Source organism: Arachis stenosperma, chromosome 6 (assembly GCF_014773155.1).
Source record: "Arachis stenosperma cultivar V10309 chromosome 6, arast.V10309.gnm1.PFL2, whole genome shotgun sequence".
In the NCBI taxonomy this organism is placed as follows: Eukaryota; Viridiplantae; Streptophyta; class Magnoliopsida; order Fabales; family Fabaceae; genus Arachis; species Arachis stenosperma.
The window spans coordinates 23,226,572-23,250,720 of record NC_080382.1 but is presented as its reverse complement, the minus strand read 5'-3'; the positions used below and the strand labels follow the sequence as shown (position 1 = coordinate 23,250,720).

At 35.6% G+C, this 24,149-nt stretch overlaps 2 non-coding genes across 2 annotated transcripts; both read left to right on the top strand.

The window, feature by feature from the left end:
* Positions 1-469: 469 nt before the first annotated feature.
* LOC130937677 (small nucleolar RNA R71) lies at positions 470-577 on the top strand. The gene has a single exon (XR_009068883.1). It is a non-coding gene; the product is annotated as a small nucleolar RNA R71 (small nucleolar RNA).
* A 22,946-nt stretch (positions 578-23,523) lies between these two features.
* LOC130937274 (small nucleolar RNA R71) lies at positions 23,524-23,631 on the top strand. The gene has a single exon (XR_009068497.1). It is a non-coding gene; the product is annotated as a small nucleolar RNA R71 (small nucleolar RNA).
* The last annotated feature ends 518 nt before the right edge of the window (positions 23,632-24,149 follow it).

The window sequence follows — 24,149 nt, the reverse complement described above, 5'->3', positions numbered from 1 at the left end:
GTTGAGGTCTCTGTTGATCCTTCCATGAGAGATTTGGATGATTTCTCCATGAAGAATTATAGGTGTTTTTATAGGGTTCTCCCATGTAATTCACCTCTTCCATTGAAGGGTTCTCAGGATCATAAGCTTCTTCTTCAGATGAAGCGTCCTTAGTACTGCCTGGTGCAGCTTGCATTCCAGACAGACTTTGAGAAATCAAATTGACTTGCTGAGTCAATATTTTGTTCTGAGCCAGTATGGCATTCAGAGTATCAATCTCAAGAACTCCTTTCTTCTGATTTGTCCCATTGTTCACAGGATTCCTTTCAGAAGTGTACATGAATTAGTTATTTGCAACCATTTCAATTAGTTCTTGAGCTTCTCTAGGCGTCTTCTTCAGATGAAGAGATCCTCCAGCAGAGCTATCCAATGACATCTTGGACAGTTCAGACAGACCATCATAGAAGATACCTATGATGCTCCATTCAGAAAGCATGTCAGAGGGGCACTTTCTGATCAATTGTTTGTATCTTTCCCAAGCTTCATAGAGGGATTCACCTTCCTTCTGTCTGAAAGTTTGGACTTCCACTCTAAGCTTACTCAATTTTTGAGGTGGAAAGAACTTTGCCAAGAAGGCATTGACTAGCTTTTCCCAAGAGTTCAGGCTTTCTTTAGGTTGTGAGTCCAACCATATCCTAGCTCTGTCTCTTACAGCAAAAGGGAATAGCATAAGTCTGTAGACCTCAGGGTCAACCCCATTAGTCTTGACAGTGTCACAGATTTGCAAGAACTCAGCAAAAAACTGATGAGGATCTTCCAATGGAAGTCCATGGAACTTGCAATTCTGTTGCATTAGAGAAACTAATTGAGGCTTAAGCTCAAAGTTGTTTGCTCCAATGGCAGGGATAGAGATGCTTCTCCCATAAAAGTCGGGAGTATGTGCAGTGAAGTCACCCAGCACCTTCCTTGCATTGTTGGCATTGTTGTTGTTTTCGGCTGCCATGGGTTCTTCTTCTTTGAAGATTTCTGTTAGGTCCTCTACAGAGAATTGTGCCTTAGCTTCTCTTAGCTTTCGCTTCAAGGTCCTTTCAGGTTCAGGGTCAGCCTCAACAAGAATGCTTTTGTCGTTGCTTCTACTCATATGAAAGAGAAGAGAACAAGAAAATATGGAATCCTCTATGTCACAGTATAGAGATTCCTTGAGGTGTCAGAGGAAAAGAAAAATAGAAGGAAGAAGTAGAGAATTCGAACTTATCAAGAAAGATGGAGTTCGAATTGTGCATTAAGGAATATTGTTAGTCCATAAATAGAAGGATGTGAGAAGAAGGGAAGAAATTTTCGAAAATTAAGTAAAAGATTTTAAAAACATTTTGAAAAATAGTAATTGATTTTCGAAAACTAAGATTGAAAAAAAAATCAAGTGATTTTTGAAAAAAATTTTGAAATTAGAAATTAAAAAGATATGATTGAAAACTATTTTGAAAAAGATGTGATTAAAAAGATATGATTGAAAAGTTATGGTTTTAAAAAGATATGATTGAAAAGATATGATTTGAAAAACAATTTAAAAAGATTTGATTTTAAAAATTAATGACTTGGCTAACAAGAAAAGATATGATTCAAACATTAAACCTTTCTCAACAGAAAAGGCAACATACTTGAAATGTTGAATCAAATCATTAATTGATAGCAAGTATTTTTGAAAATGGAAAGAAATTGATTTTGAAAACATATGATTGAAAAGATATGATTTGAAAAAGATTTGATTTTGAAAAATGTTGAAAACTTGAAAAAAAATTTGAGTTAAAAACAGAATCTTCCCTCTTGTGCCATCCTGGCGTTAAACGCCCATAATGGTATACATTCTGGCGTTTAACGCCCAAAGCACTACCCTTTTGGGCGTTAAACGCCCAACCATGCACCCTGGCTGGCGTTTAAACGCCAATTTGCCTTCTTCACTGGGCGTTTTTAACGTCCAGCTTTTTCTGTGTAATTCCTCTGCTGAATGTTCTGAATCTTCAATTCCCTGTATTATTGACTTGAAAAGACACAAATTAAAATTTTTTTGGATTTTTGATGATGAGGAATAATCAAAATACAACTAAAATTAAATAACAATGCATACAAGACACCAAACTTAGCAGTTTGTATACTATTGACACTAACAAAATAAGAATGCATATAACAAAACACTCAAGTCAAGAGAATTCAAAGATCAAAGCAAGGAAATCATCAAGAACATCTTGAAGATCTCTTAAGACACATGAATGAATGCAAGAAGAACAGAAACATGCAATTGACACCAAACTTAAAATGAGACACTAGACTCAACAAGAAACATAAAATATTTTTTTGTTTTTATGATTTAGATATTTTTTTTGGATTTTTCAAAAATTAAGTGGAAAAGAAAATAAAGATATCAAAATTCTTAATGAGAATTCCAGGAATCATGCAAAGTTAGTCTAAAGCTTTAGTCTAAAGGAATTAGACATAGCTAGCCAAGCTTCAGCAGGACATTACATTCAAGAGCTAAATTGATGAGAATCAATCAGCTTTGGTGATGATAAGAGCATCACCTTGAAACACTAGAATTCATTCTTAAGAACTCTGAAGAAAAAATACCTAATCTAAGCAACAAGATGAACCGTCAGTTGTCCATACTCGAAACAATCCCCGGCAACGGCGCCAAAAACTTGGTGCACAAAATTGTGATCATCAATGGCGCCATCAACATGGTACGCTCAATTGAAATCTCAACTCTTTATCACAACTTCACACAACTAACCAGCAAGTGCACTAGGTCGTCCAAGTAATAAACCTTACGCGAGTAAGGGTCGATCCCACGGAGATTGTTGGTATGAAGCAAGCTATGGTCATCTTGTAAATCTCAGTCAGGCAGATTCAAATGGGTATGGGTGATATATGAATAAAGCATAAAGATAGAGATACTTATGTAATTCATTGGTGAGAATTTCAGATAAGCGAATGGAGATGCTTTGTCCCTTCCGTCTCTCTGCTTTCCTACTGTCTTCATCCAATCCTTCTTACTCCTTTCCATGGCAAGCTGTATGTTGGGCATCACCGTTGTCAGTGGCTACAATCCCGTCCTCTCAGTGAAAATGTTCAACGCACCCTGTCACGGAACGGCTAATCATCTGTCGGTTCTCAATCAGGTTGGAATAGAATCCATTGATTCTTTTGCGTCTGTCACTAACGCCCAGCCTTCAGGAGTTTGAAGCTCGTCACAGTCATTCAATCATTGAATCCTACTCAGAATACCACAAACAAGGTTTAGACCTTCCGGATTCTCTTGAATGCCGTCATCAATTCTAGCTTATACCACGAAGATTCCGATTAAGGAATCCAAGAGATAAACATTCAAGCATTGTTTGCTTGTAGAACGGGAGTGGTTGTCAGGCACGTGTTCATAAGTGAGAATGATGATGAGCGTCACATAATCATCACATTCATCAAGTTCTTGAGTGCGAATGAATATCTTGGAATAAGAACAAGCTGAATTGAATAGAAGAACAATAGTAATTGCATTAATACTCGAGGTATAGCAGAGCTCCAAACCTTAATCTATGGTGTGTAGAAACTCCATCGTTGAAAATACATAAGAACAAGGTCTAGGCATGGCCGTGAGGCCAGCCCCCAAAACGTGATCAAAAGACTCCAGATGATCAAGGATCCAAAGATTCAAAGATCTAAAGATGAAAATATAATAGTAAAAGGTCCTATATGTAGAGAACTAGTAGCCTAGGGTTTACAGAAATGAGTAAATGACATAAAAATTCACTTCCGGGCCCACTTGGTGTGTGCTTGGGCTGAGCATTGAAGCATTTTCGTGTAGAGACTTCTCTTGGAGTTAAACGCCAGCTTTTGTGCTAGTTTGGGCGTTTAACTCCCATTCTTGTGCCAGTTCCGGCGTTTAACGCCGGGCAGTTTTGAGCTGATTTGGAACGCCGGTTTGAGCCATCAAATCTCGAGCAAAGTATGAACTATTATACATTGCTGGAAAGCCCAGGATGTCTACTTTCCAACGCCGTTGAGAGCGCGCCAATTGGGCTTCTGTAGCTCCAGAAAATCTACTTCGAGTGTAGGGAGGTCAGAATCTAACAGCATCTACAGTCCTTTTCAGTCTCTAAATCAGATTTTTGCTCAAATCCCTCAATTTCAGTCAGAAAATACCTGAAATCACAGAAAAACACACAAACTCATAGTAAAGTCCAGAAAAGTGAATTTTAACTAAAAACTAATAAAAATATAATAAAAACTAACTAAAACATACTAAAAACATACTAAAAACAATGCCAAAAAGCGTATAAATTATCCGCTCATCAGTAGCTATAGTGGTAATAAATCCCGTCATCATTTAGAATATATATAAATTAATTTTATTTGTCTTTATTTTAAAATACAATGAGAAAAGACAGAATTCAATTGGTCTAATTCAGAACCATCCGATAATTTTTAATCTTATTAATCTTAGGGATATCGCAAGAAAGAAATAATCAGCTAGGTCCTTAGGTTTATTTAAGGCTTTCGAGGAGCCGTATGAGGTGAAAATCTCATGTACCGTTCTGGAATAGCGATTGGGACAGTAACGTTCTCACCGACTAGCATTATCTAATAGTTTAAGTACAGTTGATATAGTTGATGCACAATCAAAATATGATTTTTTTGGGTGAAATTTGTGGCGGCAACCTATAGGTTTCGTCGTTTTTCTAATTTCTTCCCTAGCAGAATGTGAAAGATTACCTTTTGATTTACCAGAAGCGGAAGAAGAATTAGTAGCGGGTTATCAAACCGAATATTCGGGTATCAAATTTGGTTTATTTTATGTTGCTTCCTATTTAAACCTATTAATTTCTTCATTATTTGTAACAGTTCTTTAATTGGGCGGTTCAGATATCTCTATTCCGTACCTATTAATTTCTGAGTCTTTTGAAATAACTAAAGCATATGGAGTTTTTGGAACTACAATTGATATCTTTATCACATTAGCTAAAACTTATTTGTTTTTGTTCCTTTCTATCACAGCAAGATAATTGGTATTTTTTCACGAAAAGCAAACATGAGATAATAAATCCAGTCTTTCACTAAGATTTCGAATAGCTGTCCCGAATTCAAGTTGATTATGTTTCGCCTCTTCCTCAAAGAAAGACGATCAAAAAATTTCCAATCATGGTCCTTGAAGAATCAGTCTAAGGCTATGCTCTGGGTTCTGGGAAGGTAGTTAAGTCACATCTGATGGATAAGCAGTGATTCCTCTCTTAGCATCTTACCCGCCTTAAAGTAAAGAATGAATAACAGGATCAAACAAAGCGTAGTGGATTTCTTCCTGCTAATGAATCAACTGGTATTGGACTGCTCTCAAAAGCAAGGGGGGAGTACTCTTAACTAACTAAGCCTAAAGAAAAGTTTTGTTTGAGTCTCTTCATTGCATAATCTATTATTTTTATACGGTATTAATATGAAATAAATTATTATCTTATTATACTATTTTAAAAAAATTTGGTATCTCTTATATATATAGTTGGTTTTATATTTTTCATGGCACTATATAACAATAAAATACATCAATTAAAATAAAAAATCAAAACTAAAATTAATTTTACACCAAATGAATCAATTAATTAATATCAAAATTTATTGATGTAAATAATTTTTTAACAAATAATTTATTGATAAAATAATAAATAAATAAATATTAAAGCTAAAAAAATTTAAAATAAAAAATTAACTTTCTTGTCAGTATTTTTAAATTTTTATATATTTTTAAAATTTTATTATCGATACTTTCATAATTGATGGTTGATTTTAAAAATTATTTTCATAATAAAATTATTTTTTTAAACGAAAAAATAAAGGTCAAAAATAAAAAAATTAATAAATACATGAATTCGAAGAATACGTATTTAATACTAAATAAAATAAAAAAACTCAATAAATACATATTTTAATTTTAATTAGAGCTCTATTTTAAAAATATCCTTAAAAAATCAAAAGGGTCAAATGAAATAAAAAATAGAGTAAAGTGTAATTTTTGTTCTTAAAGTTTGACAAAAGTTTTAAAAATATCTTTAAATTTTATTTTTTTTATTTTGTTTCAAAAGTTTTCGATTTGCATCAAATATACCCCTTACGGCTAATTTTTCAAAAGATTTAAGATCACTTCAACAATAATTTCATATGAACAACCATCAATACAAGCAAATCAAGCATAATTTTCATGCATTATTGTTAGATTGGTCTTAAATTTTTTGAAAATTTAGCCGTCCAAAGATATATTTGATGCAAATCTAAAATTTTTGAAACAAAATTGAAATAAAATAAAGTTTAGGAATATTTTTAAAATTTTTATCAAATTTTAAATACAAAAAGTATATTTTACCCTAAAAAATAAAAAAACTTCACCTTTCTAAAAGATGTATGTATAAATGAGGTAAATAATGAATATCCTAATAAAAAACCTTATATACAGAAAGAAAGGAGGAGAAGACAAAAAAAAAAAAACGCACTGAGTGAGTGAATGTAGCATGAGCAAAAAAAAAAAAAAAAAAAACATATAAAAACAAGAGGAGAGATTGAACCTTTATCCCAAAACCAAAAACACCGTATTTTGGTTTGAAAACGTTTTTAAAAGTTAAAACAGAAAATAGTGAAAACAAGAAAATAGCGTTTTTAACTTTGTTTTATTTTTTTAAATGTTTTTGTTGAAAATATTTTTAAAATAGTTAATTAATTATATTTTCATGTCTTATTTTTATTTTCATTAAAAAAAATGAAAATGCTTAAACCAATCAGTCTCTTAGATTGTGTTTGATTTTTAAAATAGAATGAGACGAAACACTAAGAATATAATATAAAATATAAAAACATAAAATTAATATTTTTTATTTTGTTTGATAATAAATTAAATATAAAATAAAAAATAATAAAAAAATTATTTTATTTTATTTTTTTCTTTTACACAATACTTAAAAAAAATAGAATAGTAAATATGTAATTATGAAACATTAAGGACTTGTTCAGATGAGTTTCTAATAAAAGATCTTTTTTTAAGTTATCTTTTTTCAAATAGATAAATACCAAATCGGTACCCAAAAGATTCTGGCGCGGACAAAATGGTATATGACTTTTGTTATTGACAAAATAGTCCTTAAAAGATTTTAAAATTTGACAAACATATCTCCGTGCGAAACAAATTTTCGACAAGTAAAATGCTCACATAGCCACTGTATTTAGGTGACCTGACAAACTATCTGCCAAACCCTAATCCCTCCCTTCCCAACGCAAACTTCCCCCCATCTCCTTCCCCATCGCAGCCCTTCCCTACTCAACGCAACCCCTTTCTTCTCCCTCCTCATCGCAGCCCTCCTTTTCCTCTCCATTTCCATTTCCATCACAGCCCCATCGCCAACACACATTTCTCCTTCTTCTCCCTCTCCATCACAGCCCCCTCCCCAACGCACACTCCCACTTCTCTCAACACCACCACTTACAGCAACAACCACCTTAACATCAATAGCAACAGCAACCAACAACAATAACAACAACTCCAACGCACACTTTTCTCTCCCTTTCCATCGCAATAACAACCTCAACGGCAACAGCAACCTCAATGGCAAGAGCACCATCAAGGACCACTATCGCTACTATCAGCGCCACAATAAGATCTGGAATAACCGCATTTTTTCAGCCCTTCACCCTTTCTCTTTTTCTATCTTTATATTTATATATGCAGGTTATGTGTTTGTATAAATGTCTATGTGTGTGAATGGATATTGTTATTGTTATTGTTATGATCTTCTGAGAAGAGAAGAAAAGAAGGAGAAAAAGAGAGAATGAGGAACAAGCAAGGTTGGGTTCTGAATGTGCAGGTTCTTTTATTGTTTCTATTTAAAATTCTAATGGTGTTGTTTCTGTTGTTGTTGCTGCTTCTGCTGCTTCAATTGGGGAGGAAAAGAAAAGGGGGGAGTGTGCATTAGGGAGGAAGGCTGTGATGGGGAGGAAGATGGAAAGGGGTTGCGATGAGGAGGGAGTGTGCATTGGGTAGGGGAAGGGCTGCGATGGAGAGGGAGAGGGAGGGGAGAGTGTGCGTTGGAGAGGGAGATGGAAAAGAGGGGATGCGATGGGGAGAGAGAGGGAGAGGGAGTATGCGTTGGGGAGGGAGGGATGAGGGTTTGGGGAGGTGGTTTGCTAGGTCACCAAAATACTGTTGCCACATTAGCATTGTGCTTGCCGGAGATTTGTTCCGGCGAATTCGGAGACACGCTTGTCAAATTTTAAAATTTTTTAGGGACTATTTTGTCAATAACAAAAGTCAGGTACCATTTTGTCAGTGGCAAAATCTTTTGGGTACCAATTTGGTATTTACCTCTATTTCTAAAGATTTTATAGAAAAGTAAAAGTAATTTTATGTTTGGATATCTCATGCAAAAAGATCTTTTTATTTATCAATTATGTTTGGGTATAATCATATAAAAGTACTTTTTTATTTATTATTTACGTGAAAAATATATTTTTTAAAGAAAAAAGATTTTTTTAAAAAAGAGTGTAAATTGTAACTTCTCAAAAAAAATATTTTTTATTTTTATTTTTCTAATACTTTTACTTTTACTACTAAAAAATTACCAAACATGCTAAAAAATAAAAAAATATTTTTTATTAAATTTTTTTGCCAATTTAATGGTACCCAAACAAGCATTAATAGTGATAAATAAAAGAAAAAAATAGGCGGTATTTTTGGCCAGTATCTTTAATATAAACACAAAATATATTAATTTAGTATTTCAAGACACAATATTTTTATCTATGTTTTATATGCCAAACATAATTTTATATCTTTGTATATTTCAATGTGTGTGCTATACTTGTAGACAAATGTAACCTTATATAATTTATAATAGTAGTGATATGTATGAATATGAATCTTTGTGTTGTGTAAGATAAAAAAAAGAGACTTTTTTGTTTCGAGTAGGGGTGGCCCCGCCCGCTCTACTCTACCCCGCCCTATTGAAAGCCCGTCTTTTGGTGGGTTGGTCCGCCCCACTCCGCCTAGTAAGATGGTCCTAAAATTCTATCCCGCCCTCTTAACTGCGGGCTAGCGGGCTGGCAGGTTAAACCCACCAAATCTTCTTTTTTTTAACTATTAATTATTAAATAATATATATAATTTCATAATTATTTTAATAAATTTATAATTTCTAAAGGCATAAAAAAATTATAATTTTTATATTCACAAACATTAAAGTCTTTGTAATTATAAATATCTACTAAATATAATTATAAACTAAGTTTTCATCCAAAACATAATTATAAATATTGTCTCCAAAATAAAATAAACATAATCCAAAACACTCAATTTTTTTATTTTTTTGTAAGTTGGGTTGGGAGAAGTTATATTTTAGCTAAAAATTTGTAAAAAGAATTTATTAAATGATTTATTATTTAATTTTTAAAAGAATTTTAAACTTAAAAATATCATTATTTGACTTAAATATTTTTAGTAAAATAAATTTTTGAATATAAAATCTTAAATAAATATAATAAATCATAAATAACTCATTATGTTCATTTTTTAAAATTCAAAGTCTTACATTTAATATGTTAAAATAAAAATTTTTTATTAGTTGTAAAAAATCTTTAAATTTTGTGACAAATAAATAATTTGTTACAAAAATATTGTATTTTGTGACAAATTAATTTTTTGTTACAAAATATTTAGACCTTTTGAAACAAATAGATATTTTGTTATAAAATATTTTGAATTTTTGCAACAATATAATCTTTTGTTTCAAAACGTTATAATATTTTACAACAAAACAACAATTCGATACGAAAGTCAACATAATTTGTAACAAAAGAAATCACGTTGTTACAAAATATTGAAATATTTTGTAACAAATTTTCTTATTGTTACAAAATATTCTTATTTTGTAACAATAACTAATTATTGTTACCAAAAAATCATATAATTGTAACAATTTTAAATTTGATACAATTTTTTTGTTACAAATGCTTCATTTTCTTGTAGTGACCCCCTTGACAAAAAAATACTAAGTCCAGCAGAAAAGTCTGTCCCGCCTCGCCAAAGCCCGCAGTTTAAGCTATGCGGATTAAGAGGGCTTTTGCTATTTGACAGTCCCAATTTTTTATTCCGATCCGTCTTTTTTGACGGATTACACGGGCCGACCCGGCGAGTTTAGACCCGTTTACCACCCTAATTCTAAATAAAACTAAGATAATAATTTAAAATTATTTTATTTAACTTATTATTTATAATTTTATATATATAATATTTATAATTATATATTTATTACATATGGAATTATTCATTTATTTCAACAAAAAGATTAGTTATTTTAAATTAATCTTATTATCTCCTAAATATGTTTGTTTTTTCCTTTTCTATAGTCTAAAAACAAATAAAGATTAGACATCTTCATGCACTCTATGTACTCTCTTTCATCCTTTTTTAAGGGTTAATTATTTTATTGATTCAAACAGCTTAGCTCCCAACAATCTTGTGTTTCGAATTTTCAATGTCTCCTTTTAGGTTTTTCAAACTTATTATGTCACGTGGAAAGTAGTAGTGGAAACAGAATAAAATCATAGCTATGATAAAAAGGAAGAAAAGAAGTGACGAATGACTAACTAAATGCATAATTTATTCGTAACTTCTATTTATAATGCCAACTAATTAATTTCAATTGGAATTGCCTAGCTATAGGTACGTACTTACAAAAATATTAGTAACTTTTTCTTTCGGCAATAAATTGATACCCATGCTGCAATTCATCATCGGGGGCTGGCTTCTCGTAATTATTTTTAATACACAACAAAAACTAATACAATTATTATTATTATTATTATTATTATTATTATTATTATTATTATTATTATTAAAAAGTTATCAGAATTTATTATTTTTTTCAGTAGTTATTTATTAATATTTAAAAATTTAGACTAAAATATATTGTTAAATCATTAAGCTAAAAAAATTTAGTTGATAACTAAAAATAATAATAAAAAATAATAAATTCTAATGGTTCTAACATTTTTCTATTATTATTGTTATTATTATTATTATTATTATTATTATTGCAATCATGAAGCTCAGTAGTCTCATTATTAGTGAACAAATATTCCCATTTGTTTTGTCATAAAGGTATACATTATCATCCGTTGAAACCTTCATTCAAGTGGGGTTCAACTGCTCAAGTTTAAGGCACATCAGGAAGCTTTTAGGCCAATGATGATGATGATGATGATGATGATTTAGTGAATGCATGAATCAATCATTCAAATTAAATACCACATCCCATATTTTGAGTATATTATTAGGTCCATCATTGAAAGACATCCATGCTTGCTAATTAAATTAATGATGTCATCATCATCTGCTTATTGCTAAATTTGTTGGTACATAAAATATACTCCTTTTATCATGCATGTAACTATAATGTTTAGATTAAAATGATTTATCACAACAGAGGAAACTTAGCCCATGCATGTCAATTAGAAATGTATGTTTTCCTAGTTTATGATATAATGGTAATTGGGTGTGGAAAAATAGCTACGTAATTGTTATAGCTAGATTATTAGCTAACTATTCTGGTGGTGTTTATCTCAATTATTAACGGTTATAGGAGGAGAGACATCAATGATTAATTTATATCTTTAACATGAACAGTTACAATATTTTTTTTCCATGTTTTATTTTATTTAAATTGTATTGTTATTTTTTAGTAGATTAACTAATTATTTTTATTCAAAAGATATGTATGTTCAGATTGAATATTATTTACTTGTTTTAGAATTAAGATGATGTAGGTTTAATTCAACCTTAAAAATTAGTTAATCAGGTGAAGGGTATCTCACACTTATAAATTAAACACTATTAGAGTTTAGATTTTAATGTCTGTTGAGTTAAGAAATTAACTAAATTAATTAATGATGATAAACATTATTTTTGAGCAAAATAAATAATTAGTGTTGATTAATTATATCTACTTATTAACTAATTGTTTATTGTTGCAGGCCAAATGTTAATAGCCCAAATGGAATAAAAGGCATTCAGCAAAGAATATTGGGCTGAAAGCAAAATAAAGAGCCCAAGCAAAAGCAAAGGAAGAAACCAAAGAAATTAAATCGGGCCATGCATACTAATACCCGATCCAAGCCCGAACTGATTTCAGAATTGAAATTCCCTCTCTCTTGCTTAACTAAAAGCAACGTTCTTCTTCCTTCTAATCAAGTCACATCAAGATTTCAGAAAAAGCAAGAAAGAGAAAGAGAAGAAAAGCTTCTTCCATAAGCCATTAACCAAAGAAGCAAGAGAGAGAGAGTTGAAGCTTGAAGCACAGAAGCTAAAACAGAAATTCCAAGCTAAATCAAGCTTAAGAAAGGTAAACTATATCATCTTGCATGCATCAGATCTTCATCCTTTCTTCCCTACTCTCTGCTCTATCCGAAAATGGCTTTGAAGGGAAAGTTGTTCTCTGCCCTATTCTGCTGTGTATCTACGGTCTTAATCAAAACTTGGGGACCAAGTTGGTGTTCAAGGGTTCAGATTTGGTTGACCATTGGAAAACAAGTTCGGTTACTTCTTCATGGCTTTCGGTCAAGTTGGAAAAGTCAGAAGCAAAGGTTACTCTTTGATGTTAAAGATGAAAAAGTGAATCTGTGAGTTGGTGAAGCTCAAGGCTCAAGGTGTTGACCTTGGATGAAGAACCAAGGAACATGCATAAAGATAAAAAGGAGCTTGCTGTTCATTCAGAGGCAAGGAGAGAAAACCAGTGAACCTGAGGTGTTTGTTCTGAGAGAGCACTTTGAAGAAGTTCAACTAACTGGACAGTGTAACCTAATCAAAGGTGCATTCCGCCAGTATGAAGAACTGAATCAGAGGCTTGCTAATCTGGTTTTTCGCATAGCACAGAGGCTGTTGATGAAGTCAATCTCCTTCATGTTTTCTGATTGTAATGTACTTTTCTAAGCTTATCTTTCTGTAATTTCTTGAGAGAAAAGGCAAAGTGAGAAAGCTTAAGAAAAAGCCATGAGTGGAAAAAGGCTGAGAGATACACTTGAGAGAATAGCCTAGAGTTACTTTCAGATTTCTTTAGGTTGGTTAAGTGTCTTGTATCTTGAACCTGTTTGGTATCCCTTTCTTAGTTGGGTTAGCACTAAGAGTAAATAGTTAAGTGTTAGCATAGCCAATGTCAAGTTAGGTTAGAACTTGAGTGTGAAATTGGTGTATGTAATACTGTTAACTATAGTGAAATTCTTCCATATTTGTGGAGGAGACTGGATGTAGGTTGCATAGCACAAAACAACCGAACTAGGATATATGCTGGTGTTAGCCTTTTCTTCTCTGTCACGCTCTGTTTTCTGATATTCATGAGACAAAAATAAATTGTCTCATAAATTTCCGCTGCTGAGTTCAAACAGAATCAGATTTGTAACTTTGATTAAAAAGGGTCAAAACAGCAACTTAAAAGGAAGGCATAGATTCAACCCCCCTTCTCTAAGCCTACTACAACCTTCAATTGGTATCAGGAGCTAAGGTCTCAAGAATCAAGCTTAACCGCTTGGAGCAAAGATCCAATGGCGAACAACTTGGGCACAACCACAGTTGCCTACACCCTCACTGAAGGTCAGTCAAACAACCGACCACCTTTCTTCAACGGGAAGAACTATTCCTACTGGAAAGAAAGGATAAGGATCTTCATCCAATCCATTGACTACAACCTATGGAAGATCGTTGTGAGCGGCCCAAAGATCCCAACAAAAACAAGTGCTGATGGAGTGGTGACTCCAAAAGAAGAAGCTGAATGGAATGAAGATGATAAGAAGAAGATAGAGCTGAATGCTAAAGCAATCAACCTTCTTCACTGTGCTATCAGCTTTGAAGAATACCGGAAGGTGTCTAGATACAAGACAGCCAAAGAAATCTGGGAAAAACTCCAGGTTACACACGAAGGCACTAAATAAGTAAAAGAAACGAGGATTGATATGCTGCGAAAAGAGTACGAGATGTTTAGCATGAAGGATGGAGAAAGCATTGATGAAGCATTTGAGAGATTCTCAATCATAATCAACAACCTTGATGCTATGGGTACAAACTATGCAGAACAAACATTGGTGAGAAAACTCCTTAGAAGCCTCACAAAAGAGTGGGAAAACACTGCCACTGTCCTAACTGAGAGTAACAACATAAGTCCCATAACCTATGATGAGCTGAGAGGAAAACTCCTTGCCTATGAAGCCACACACACAAACACAGACTCAAAGAAAAAGGGAATAGCCCTTAAGTCACAAATAGAACCGAAAGAGAGTGAGTCAAGTGATGGTATTTCAGATGACGAGCTTTTGTTTTTTGCTAGGAGATTTAGAAGGATGTTGAAGAGCAAAGGCAAATACAAGGGCTCAAGTTCAAAGGAGCACAAGATAGACTTGAGCAAGGTGACGTGTCATCATTGCAAGGAGGCTGGACACTTCAAGTCAAACTGTCCAAAGCTCAAAAAGGAGGACAAAGGAAAGAAGGAAAGAAAGAGAGTACTCATGGCAGCTTGGGAGGATCTTGAGAATGACTCAAATGAAGAAGAAGAATCAGAAGGAGATAACAAAGACTGCTTCATGGCTGGAAACAACAATCTTGATGAGGTAAATTATTATGATTTGACCATTGAGGACTTGCATGCTATTATTGATGATCTTACCTTAAACACCTCAAAACTGCTTGACAAATACAATGAATGCAGATCTGAAAGAGATGTGCTAAAGGCTGAAAATAATTTTTTAAAAGAAAAGGTGAAGGAAACTGAATGTGCTTTGGACATCATTGAAGAAAACAGATTTCTAAAATCTGAACTTGAAAAATTAAAAGGAAAGCACATTGTGGATCCTTCTCATGAGTTGATTGCTGAAAATGAAAGATTAAATGATAAAATTAAAAGGTTGAATGGTGACCTAGCAAAATTTGCTCAAGGTTCAAGTAACTTGGACAAATTACTTGCAAATCAAAGACCATTGTTTGAAAAATCTGGTTTAGGCTACATAGCCAAGGAAGATGCAGTTTCTAATATTTCCACTATAAAGTTTGTGGCTTCTTCATCAAATACCAAAACTATACCAAACAAAGTTGGTGTTGAAAATGCTCCAACATTTGAAGAAAAATTTGATGAAGTATACACAAGTGAAACTGAGCATTCACCAAAAACTGAACCGAGTTCAAACCGGCCAGGTTTGGGTTACATTTCGAAAAATGAGGATGCTTTCAAGAAACCACCATTTTACAACAAAACCTCATTTTCGAAAGGTAAAAATATTCAAAAAAATTCTGGTGAAGACATTTTTGCAAAGAAGAATAATTATAACAAAAATCAGTTTGTCAAAAGAAATGCATCTCCTCCAAAAACCAGAAAATTCCAATCATTTAATCATTTCAAGCAATATAACTCACCTCAATTTCAGTGGCACACATCAGAAAATCATTGTGTTAATTGCAAGAAATTTGGTCACTCATATGCACAATGCTTCATTGAAAAGAGAGTTGTAGGAAACAAAGTTTACAATGTTGTTTGTGATTTCAATGCTCTTGGGCAACCAAGATGGATTAACTTCAAAGGATCCAAATTAGTTTGGATACCTAAAGCTACTTGAAACTCTTCATGCAGATTTGCCTAGCATCCAAGAACAAAAAGGACATGTGGTACATGGATAGTGGATGTTCAAGGCACATGACTGGAAGGTCAACTTACTTTATCAAACTAAATAAGTATGATGGAGGTTTTGTGACCTTTGGAGATGATGGTAAAGGTAAAATCATTGCTGTTGGAAAAGTAGGTAATGAGCAATCTACTTTCATTGATGATGTGCTTTTGGTATGTGGTTTAAAGCACAATCTTTTGAGCATAAGTCAGTTGTGTGATTTAGGATATTTAGTTGTTTTCAAAAAGCTTGAATGCTGTGTTGTAAATGAAAAGACAAATGAAGTAATTTTTGTTGCCAAGCGTTTCAATAATATGTATGGACTTACTCTTGATGAACTAAAAGATCAAAATGTAGCGTGTCTCCACTCTAAAGATTCTAAAAAGTGGTTATGGCACAAGAGATTGGGCCATGCAAGTATGTTTCAAATAAACAAACTTGTAAAGAAAGAATTAGTGAGAGGTCTTCCTTTGATAAAATTTGACAAAGACATCACTTGTGATGCTTGCCAAATGGGAAAACAAACAAAAAGTTCTTTTAAACCTAAGGAAGACATCTCTACTAAGAGACCACTTGAGTTACTACACATTGATTTATTTGGTCCAACAAGAACTCAAAGCCTAGGTGGTAAACATTATGGTTTAGTAATTGTGGATGACTATACTAGGTTTGGTTGGGTTTTATTTCTTGCACACAAAAATGAAGCCTTTTCGGCCTTTGAACCTTTTTGCAAGAAAATTCAAAATGAAAAGGATTTGAAAATCTCTTCTATAAGAAGTGATCATGGAACTGAATTTGAAAATAATTTGTTTGAATCCTTTTGTGAGAAATTTGGAATATCTCACAACTTCTCTTGTCCAAGAACACCACAACAAAATGGTGTTGTGAAAAGAAGAAATAGAAGCTTACAAGAGATGACAAGAGCTATGCTTTGTGAGAGTAATGTTCCAAAATTCCTTTGGGCTGAAGCGGTTAACACGGCTTGCCACATTTTGAATAGAACAATCATAAGGAAATTTTTGAAGAAAACCCCTTATGAACTTTGGAAAGGCTACCCACCAAACTTAGATTACTTGCACATCTTTGGATGCAAATGTTTTGTTTTGAATAACAAAGAAAATTTGGGAAAATTTGATCCAAAGGCTTATGAGTGCTTGTTTGTAGGATATTCCACAACTAGTAAAGCATATAGAGTTTATCATCAAGATGCTAGAATTGTTGAAGAATCCATACATGTTACATTTTGTGATACTAACTTGGTGCAAAGCATTTTGGAAGATGGTGATTCAGGAAATCAAGCTCAAAAGGATGATGAAGCTGCTCAGAATCATGGAAAAGAAAATTCTGGACAAGCTGAACCAGAAACAGCAAATGCTGAAAATTCAAGAGACAATTCCATTTTGTCTCATGAATCTGAAGGAAATTCTGCAGACAGCATCATACAGAATCCATTGGTGACCGAATCTGCCTCCAAGTCCACCAAACCTCGTGAATGGAGATTCTTGAAGAATTATCCTGAAGAATTTGTAATTGGGGACGTCTCTCATGGAGTGTGGTGCACGAAATTGTGATCACTACTTTTTAATACACAGAACAATCCCCGGTAATGGCTCCAAAGACTTGGTGCTCAATACCATGGCATAAACACAACTTCGCACAACTAACCAGCAAGTGCACTGGGTCGTCCAAGTAATACCTTACGTGAGTAAGGGTCGATCCCACGGAGATTGGTGGTATGAAGCAAGCTATGGTCATCTTGTAAATCTCAGTCAGGCAGACTCAAATGGGTATAGTGATAAACGAATAAAGCATAAAGATAAAGATAGAGATACTTATGTATATCATTGGTGAGAGCTTCAGATAAGCGAATGAAGATGCCTTCCCTTCCGTCTCTCTGCTTTCCTACTGTCTTCATCCAATCCTTCTTACTCCTTTCCATGGCAAGATTATGCAAGGGTTTCACCGTTGTCAGTGGCTACCTCCCATCCTCTCAGTGAAAACGTCGCCTATGCTCTGTCACAGCATGGGTAATCAGCTGTCGGTTCTCGGTCAGGCCGGAATAAAATCCATCGATTCTTTTGCGTCTGTCACTAACGCCCCGCCTGCTAGGAGTTTGAAGCACGTCACAGTCATTCAATCATTGAATCCTACTCAGAATACCACAGACAAGGTTAGACCTTCCGGATTCTCTTGAATGCCGCCATCAGTTCTCGCCTATACCACGAAGATTCCGGTTAAAGAATCCAAGAGATAAACACTAGAGCCTTGATTGCTTGTAGAACAAGAGTGGTTGTCAGTCACCTTGTTCGTGAGTGAGAATGATGATGAGTGTCACGGATCATCACATTCATCAAGTTGAAGAACAAGTGATATCTTGGACAAAGAACAAGCGAAATTGAATAGAAGAACAATAGTAATTGCATTAATACTCGAGGTACAGCAGAGCTCCACACCTTAATCTATGGTGTGTAGAAACTCCACCGTTGAAAATACATAAGAACAAGGTCTAGGCATGGCCGAATGGCCAGCCTCCCAATGATCTAAGAACTAGATGTCCAAAGATGATCAAAGGATCTAAAAATAATCCAAAGATGAAAATACAATAGTAAAAGGTCCTACTTATAGAAAACTAGTAGCCTAGGGTGTACAGAAATGAGTAAATGACATAAAAATCCACTTCCGGGCCCACTTGGTGTGTGCTTGGGCTGAGCAAATGAAGCATTTTCGTGTAGAGACTCCTCTTGGAGTTAAACGCCAGCTTTGGTGCCAGTTTGGGCGTTTAACTCCCATTTAGGTGCCAGTTCCGGCATTTAACGCTGGAATTTCTGTAGGTGACTTTGAACGCCGGTTTGGGCCATCAAATCTTGGGCAAAGTATGGACTATCATATATTGCTGGAAAGCCCAGGATGTCTACTTTCCAACGCCGTTGAGAGCGCGCCAATTGGGCTTCTGTAGCTCCAGAAAATCCACTTCGAATGCAGGGAGGTCAGAATCCAACAGCATCTGTAGTCCTTTTCAGTCTCTGAATCAGATTTTTGCTCAGATCCCTCAATTTCAGCCAGAAAATACCTGAAATTACAGAAAAACACACAAACTCATAGTAAAGTCCAGAAAAGTGAATTTTAACTAAAAACTAATAAAAATATACTAAGAACTCAACTAAAACTACTAAAAACATACTAAAAACAATGCCAAAAAGCGTACAAATTATCCGCTCATCACAACACCAAACTTAAATTGTTGCTTTTCCCCAAGCAACTGAAGATCAAATAAGATAAAAAGAAGAGAATATACTATAGACTCCAAATTATCAATGAAACTTAGCTCCAAATTAGATGAGCGGGACTAGTAGCTTTTTGCCTCCGAACAGTTTTGGCATCTCACTTTATCCTTTGGAATTCAGAATGATTGGCTTCTTTAGGAACTCAGAATCCAGATAGTGTTATTGATTCTCCTAGTTAAGTATGATGATTCTTGAACACAGCTACTTATTGAGTCTTGGCCGTGGCCCAAAGCACTCTGTCTTCCAGTATTACCATCGGATACATACATGCCACAGACACATAATTGGGTGAACCTTTTCAGATTGTGACTCAGCTTTGCTAGAGTCCCCAATTAGAGGTGTCCAGGGTTCTTAAGCACACTCTTTTTGCCTTGGATCACAACTTTATTTCTTTCTTTTTCTTTTCTTTTTCTTTTTCTCCCTTTTTTTCGTTTTTCTCCTTCTCTTTTTTTTTGTATTCACTGCTTTTTCTTGCTTCAAGAATCATTTTTATGATTTTTCAGATCCTCAGTAACATGTCTCCTTTTTCATCATTCTTTCAAGAGCCAATATTCATGAACCACAAATTCAAAAGACATATGCACTGTTCAAGCATACATTCAGAGAACAAAAGTGTTGCCACCACATCAAAATAATTAAACTGTTATAAAATTCAAAATTCATGCAATTCTTCTCTTTTTCAATTAAGAACATTGTTTATTTAAGAAAGGTGATGGATTCATAGGACATTCATAACTTTAAGGCATAGACACTAAGACACTAATGATCATAGGACACAAACATAGATAAACATAAGCACTAAAATTCGAAAAACAGAAAAATAAAGAACAAGGAGATTAAAGAACGGGTCCACCTTAGTGATGGCGGCTTGTTCTCCCTCTTGAAGATCTTATGGAGTGCTTGAGCTCCTCAATGTCTCTTCCTTGTCTTTGTTGCTCCTCTCTCATGATTCTTTGATCTTCTCTAATTTCATGGAGGAGAATGGAGTGTTCTTGGTGCTCCACCCTTAGTTGTCCCATGTTGGAACTCAATTCTCCTAGGGAGGTGTTAATTTGCTCCCAATAGTCTTGTGGAGGAAAGTGCATCCCTTGAGGTATCTCAGGGATCTCATGATGAGAGGGATCTCTTGTTTGCTCCATCCATTTCTTGGTGATGGGCTTGTCCTCATCAATGGGGGTGTCTCTTTCTATGTCAACTCCTACTGAATAACAGAGGTGACAAATGAGATGAGGAAAGGCTAACCTTGCCAAGGTGGAAGACTTGTCCGCCACCTTGTAGAGTTCTTGAGCTATGACCTCATGAACTTCCACTTCTTCTCCAATCATGATGCTATGAATCATGATGGCCCGGTCTAGAGTAACTTCGGACCGGTTGCTAGTGGGAATGATTGAGCGTTGGATAAACTCCAACCATCCTCTAGCCACGGATTTGAGGTCATGCCTTCTCAATTGAACCGGCTTCCCTCGTGAATCTCTCTTCCATTGTGCGCCCTCTTCACATATGACTGTGAGGACTTGGTCCAACCTTTGATCAAAGTTGACCCTTCTTGTGTAAGGATGTTCATCTCCTTGCATCATGGGCAAGTTGAATGCTAACCTTACATTTTCCGGACTAAAATCCAAGTACTTCCCCCGAACCATTGTAAGATAATTCTTTGGGTCCGGGTTCACACTTTGATCATGGTTCTTGGTGATCCATGCATTGGCATAGAACTCTTGAACCATCAAGATTCCGACTTGTTGAATGGGGTTGGTAAGCACTTCCCAACCTCTTCTTCGGATCTCATGTCGGATCTCCGGATATTCACCCTTTTTGAGTGAAAAGGGGACCTCGGGGATCACCTTCTTCAAGGCCACAACTTTATAGAAGTGGTCTTGATGCACCCTTGAGATGAATCTATCCATCTCCCATGACTCGGAGGTGGAAGCTTTTGTCTTCCCTTTCCTCTTTCTAGAGGTTTCTCCGGCCTTGGATGCCATAAATGGTTATGGAAAAACAAAAAGCAATGCTTTTACCACACCAAACTTAAAAGGTTTGCTCGTCCTCGAGCAAAAGAAGAAAGAAGAGAGTAGAAGAAGAAGAAATGAGGAAGAAGGGAATGGTGGTGTATTCGGCCAAAGAGGGGGATAAGTGGTGTTTAGGATGTGTGAAAATGGAGGGGTGAAGAAGGGTTTATATAGGAGAGGGGGGAGATGGGGTTCGGCCATTATGGGTGGGTATGGGAGGAAAAGTGGTTTGAATTTGAAGGGTGAGGTTGGTGGGGTTTTATGAAGGATGGATGTGAGTGGTGTAGAGAAAGATGGGATTTGATAGGTGAGGGGTTTTTGGTGAAGAGGTATTGAGGTGATTGGTGAATGGGTGAAGAAGAGAGAGTGGGGGGGTTGGTGGGGGTCCTGTGGGGTCCACAGATTCTTAGGTGTCAAGGAAAAGTCATCCCTGCACCAAATGGCATTCAAAATCACGTTTTGAGCCATTTCTGGCGTTAAACGCCGGGCTGGTGCCCATTCCTGGTGTTTAACGCCAGGTTCTTGCCCTTTCCTGGCGTTTAACGCCAGTCTGGTGCCCCTTTCTGGCGTTAAACGCCCAGAATGGTGCCAGACTGGGCATTAAACGCCCAACTGCTAGCCTCACTGGCGTTTAAACGCCAGTGGGTTCTTCCTCCAGGGTGTGCTGTTTTTCTTCCTGTTTTTTATTCTGTTTTTGCTTTTTCAATTGATTTTGTGACTTCTCATGATCATCAACCTACAAAATAACAAAAAATAACAAAGGGAAATAGATAAAATATAACATTGGGTTGCCTCCCAACAAGCGCTTCTTTAATGTCAGTAGCTTGACAGAGGGCTCTCAATGAGCCTCACAGATACTCAGAGCAATGTTGGAACCTCCCAACACCAAACTTAGAGTTTGAATGTGGGGGTTCAACACCAAACTTAGAGTTTGGTTGTTGCCTCCCAACACCAAACTTAGAGTTTGACTGTGGGGGCTCTGTTTGACTCTGAATTGAGAGAAGCTCTTCATGCTTCCTCTCCATGGTGACAGAGGGATATCCCTGAGCCTTAAACACAAAGGATTCTTCATTCACTTGAATGATCAGTTCACCTCCATCAACATCAATCACAGCCTTTGCTGTGGCTAGGAAGGGTCTGCCAAGGATGATAGATTCATCCATGCACTTCCCAGTCTCTAGGACTATGAAATCAGTAGGGATGTAATGGTCTTTAATCTTAACCAAAACATTCTCTACAAGTCCATAAGCTTGTTTTCTTGAGTTGTTTGCCATCTCTAGTGAGATTCTTGCAGCTTGTACCTCAAAGATCCCTAGCTTCTCCATTACAGAGAGAGGCATGAGGTTTACACTTGACCCTAAGTCACACAGAGCCTTCTGGAAGGTCATGGTGCCTATGGTACAAGGTATGGAAAACTTCCCAGGATCTTGTCTCTTTTGAGGTAATTTCTGCCTAGACAAGTCATCCAGTTCTTTGGTGAGCAAAGGAGGTTCATTCTCCCAAGTCTCATTTCCAAATAACTTGTCATTTAGCTTCATGATTGCTCCAAGGTATTTAGCAACTTGCTCTTCAGTGACATACTCATCCTCTTCAGAGGAAGAATACTCATCAGAGCTCATGAAAGGCAGAAGTAAATCCAGTGGAATCTCTATGGTCTCATTTTGAGCCTCAGATTCCCATGGTTCCTCATTGGGGAACTCTATGGAGGTCAGTGCACGCCCATTGAGGCTTTCCTCAGTGGCGTCCACTTCCTCTTCTTCCTCTCCAAATTCGGCCATGTTGATGGCCTTGCACTCTCCTTTTGGATTTTCTTCTGTGTTGCTTGGAAGAGTACTTGGAGGGAGTTCAGTAACTTTCTTGCTCAGCTGTCCCACTTGTGCCTCCAAATTCCTAATGGAGGACCTTGTTTCAGTCATGAAACTTTGAGTGGTCTTGATTAGATCAGAGACCATGGTTGCTAAGTCAGAGGGGTTCTGTTTAGCATTCTCTGTCTGTTGCTGAGAAGATGATGGAAAAGGCTTGCCATTGCTAAACCTGTTTCTTCCACCATTATTGTTGTTGAAACCTTGTTGAGGTCTCTCTTGATTTTTCCATAAGAAATTTGGGTGATTTCTCCATGAAGAATTATAGGTGTTACCATAGGATTCTCCTAGGTATTTCACCTCTTCCATTGAAGGGTTCTCAGGATCATAAGCTTCTTCTTCAGATGAAGCATCCTTAGTACTGTTTGGTGCATTTTGCATTCCAGACAGACTTTGAGAAATCAAATTGACTTGTTGAGTCAACATTTTATTCTGAGCCAGTATGGCATTCAGAGTATCAATCTCAAGAACTCATTTCTTCTGACTAGTCCCATTGTTCACAGGATTCCTTTCAGAAGTGTACATGAATTGGTTATTTGCAACCATTTCAATTAGTTCTTGAGCCTCTGTAGGCGTCTTCTTCAGATGAAGAGATCCTCCAGCAGAGCTATCCAAAGACATCTTGGATAGTTCAGAGAGACCATCATAGAAAATACCTATGATGCTCCATTCAGAAAGCATGTCAGAGGGACATTTTCTGATTAATTGTTTGTATCTTTCCCAAGCTTCATAGAGGGATTCACCATCCTTCTGTCTGAAGGTTTGGACTTCCACTCTAAGCTTACTCAATTTTTGAGGTGGAAAGAACTTTGCCAAGAAGGCATTGACTAGCTTTTCCCAAGAGTCCAGGCTTTCCTTAGGTTGAGAGTCCAACCATATCCTAGCTCTGTCTCTTACAGCAAAAGGGAATAGCATAAGTCTATAGACCTCAGGGTCTACCCCATTAGTCTTGACTGTGTCACAGATTTGCAAGAATTCAGCTAAAAATTGATGAGGATCTTCCAGTGGAAGTCCATGGAACTTGCAATTTTGTTGCATTAGAGAAACTAATTGAGGCTTAAGCTCAAAGTTGTTTGCTCCAATGGCAGGGATAGAGATGCTTCTCCCATAGAAATCGGGAGTAGGTGCAGTAAAGTCACCCAGCACCTTCCTTGCATTGTTGGCATTGTTGTTGTTTTCGGCTGCCATGTCTTCTTCTTCTTTGAAGAATTCGGTTAGGTCCTCTACAGAGAGTTGTGCCTTAGCTTCTCTTAGCTTTCGCTTCAAGGTCCTCTCAGGTTCAGGGTCAGCTTCAACAAGAA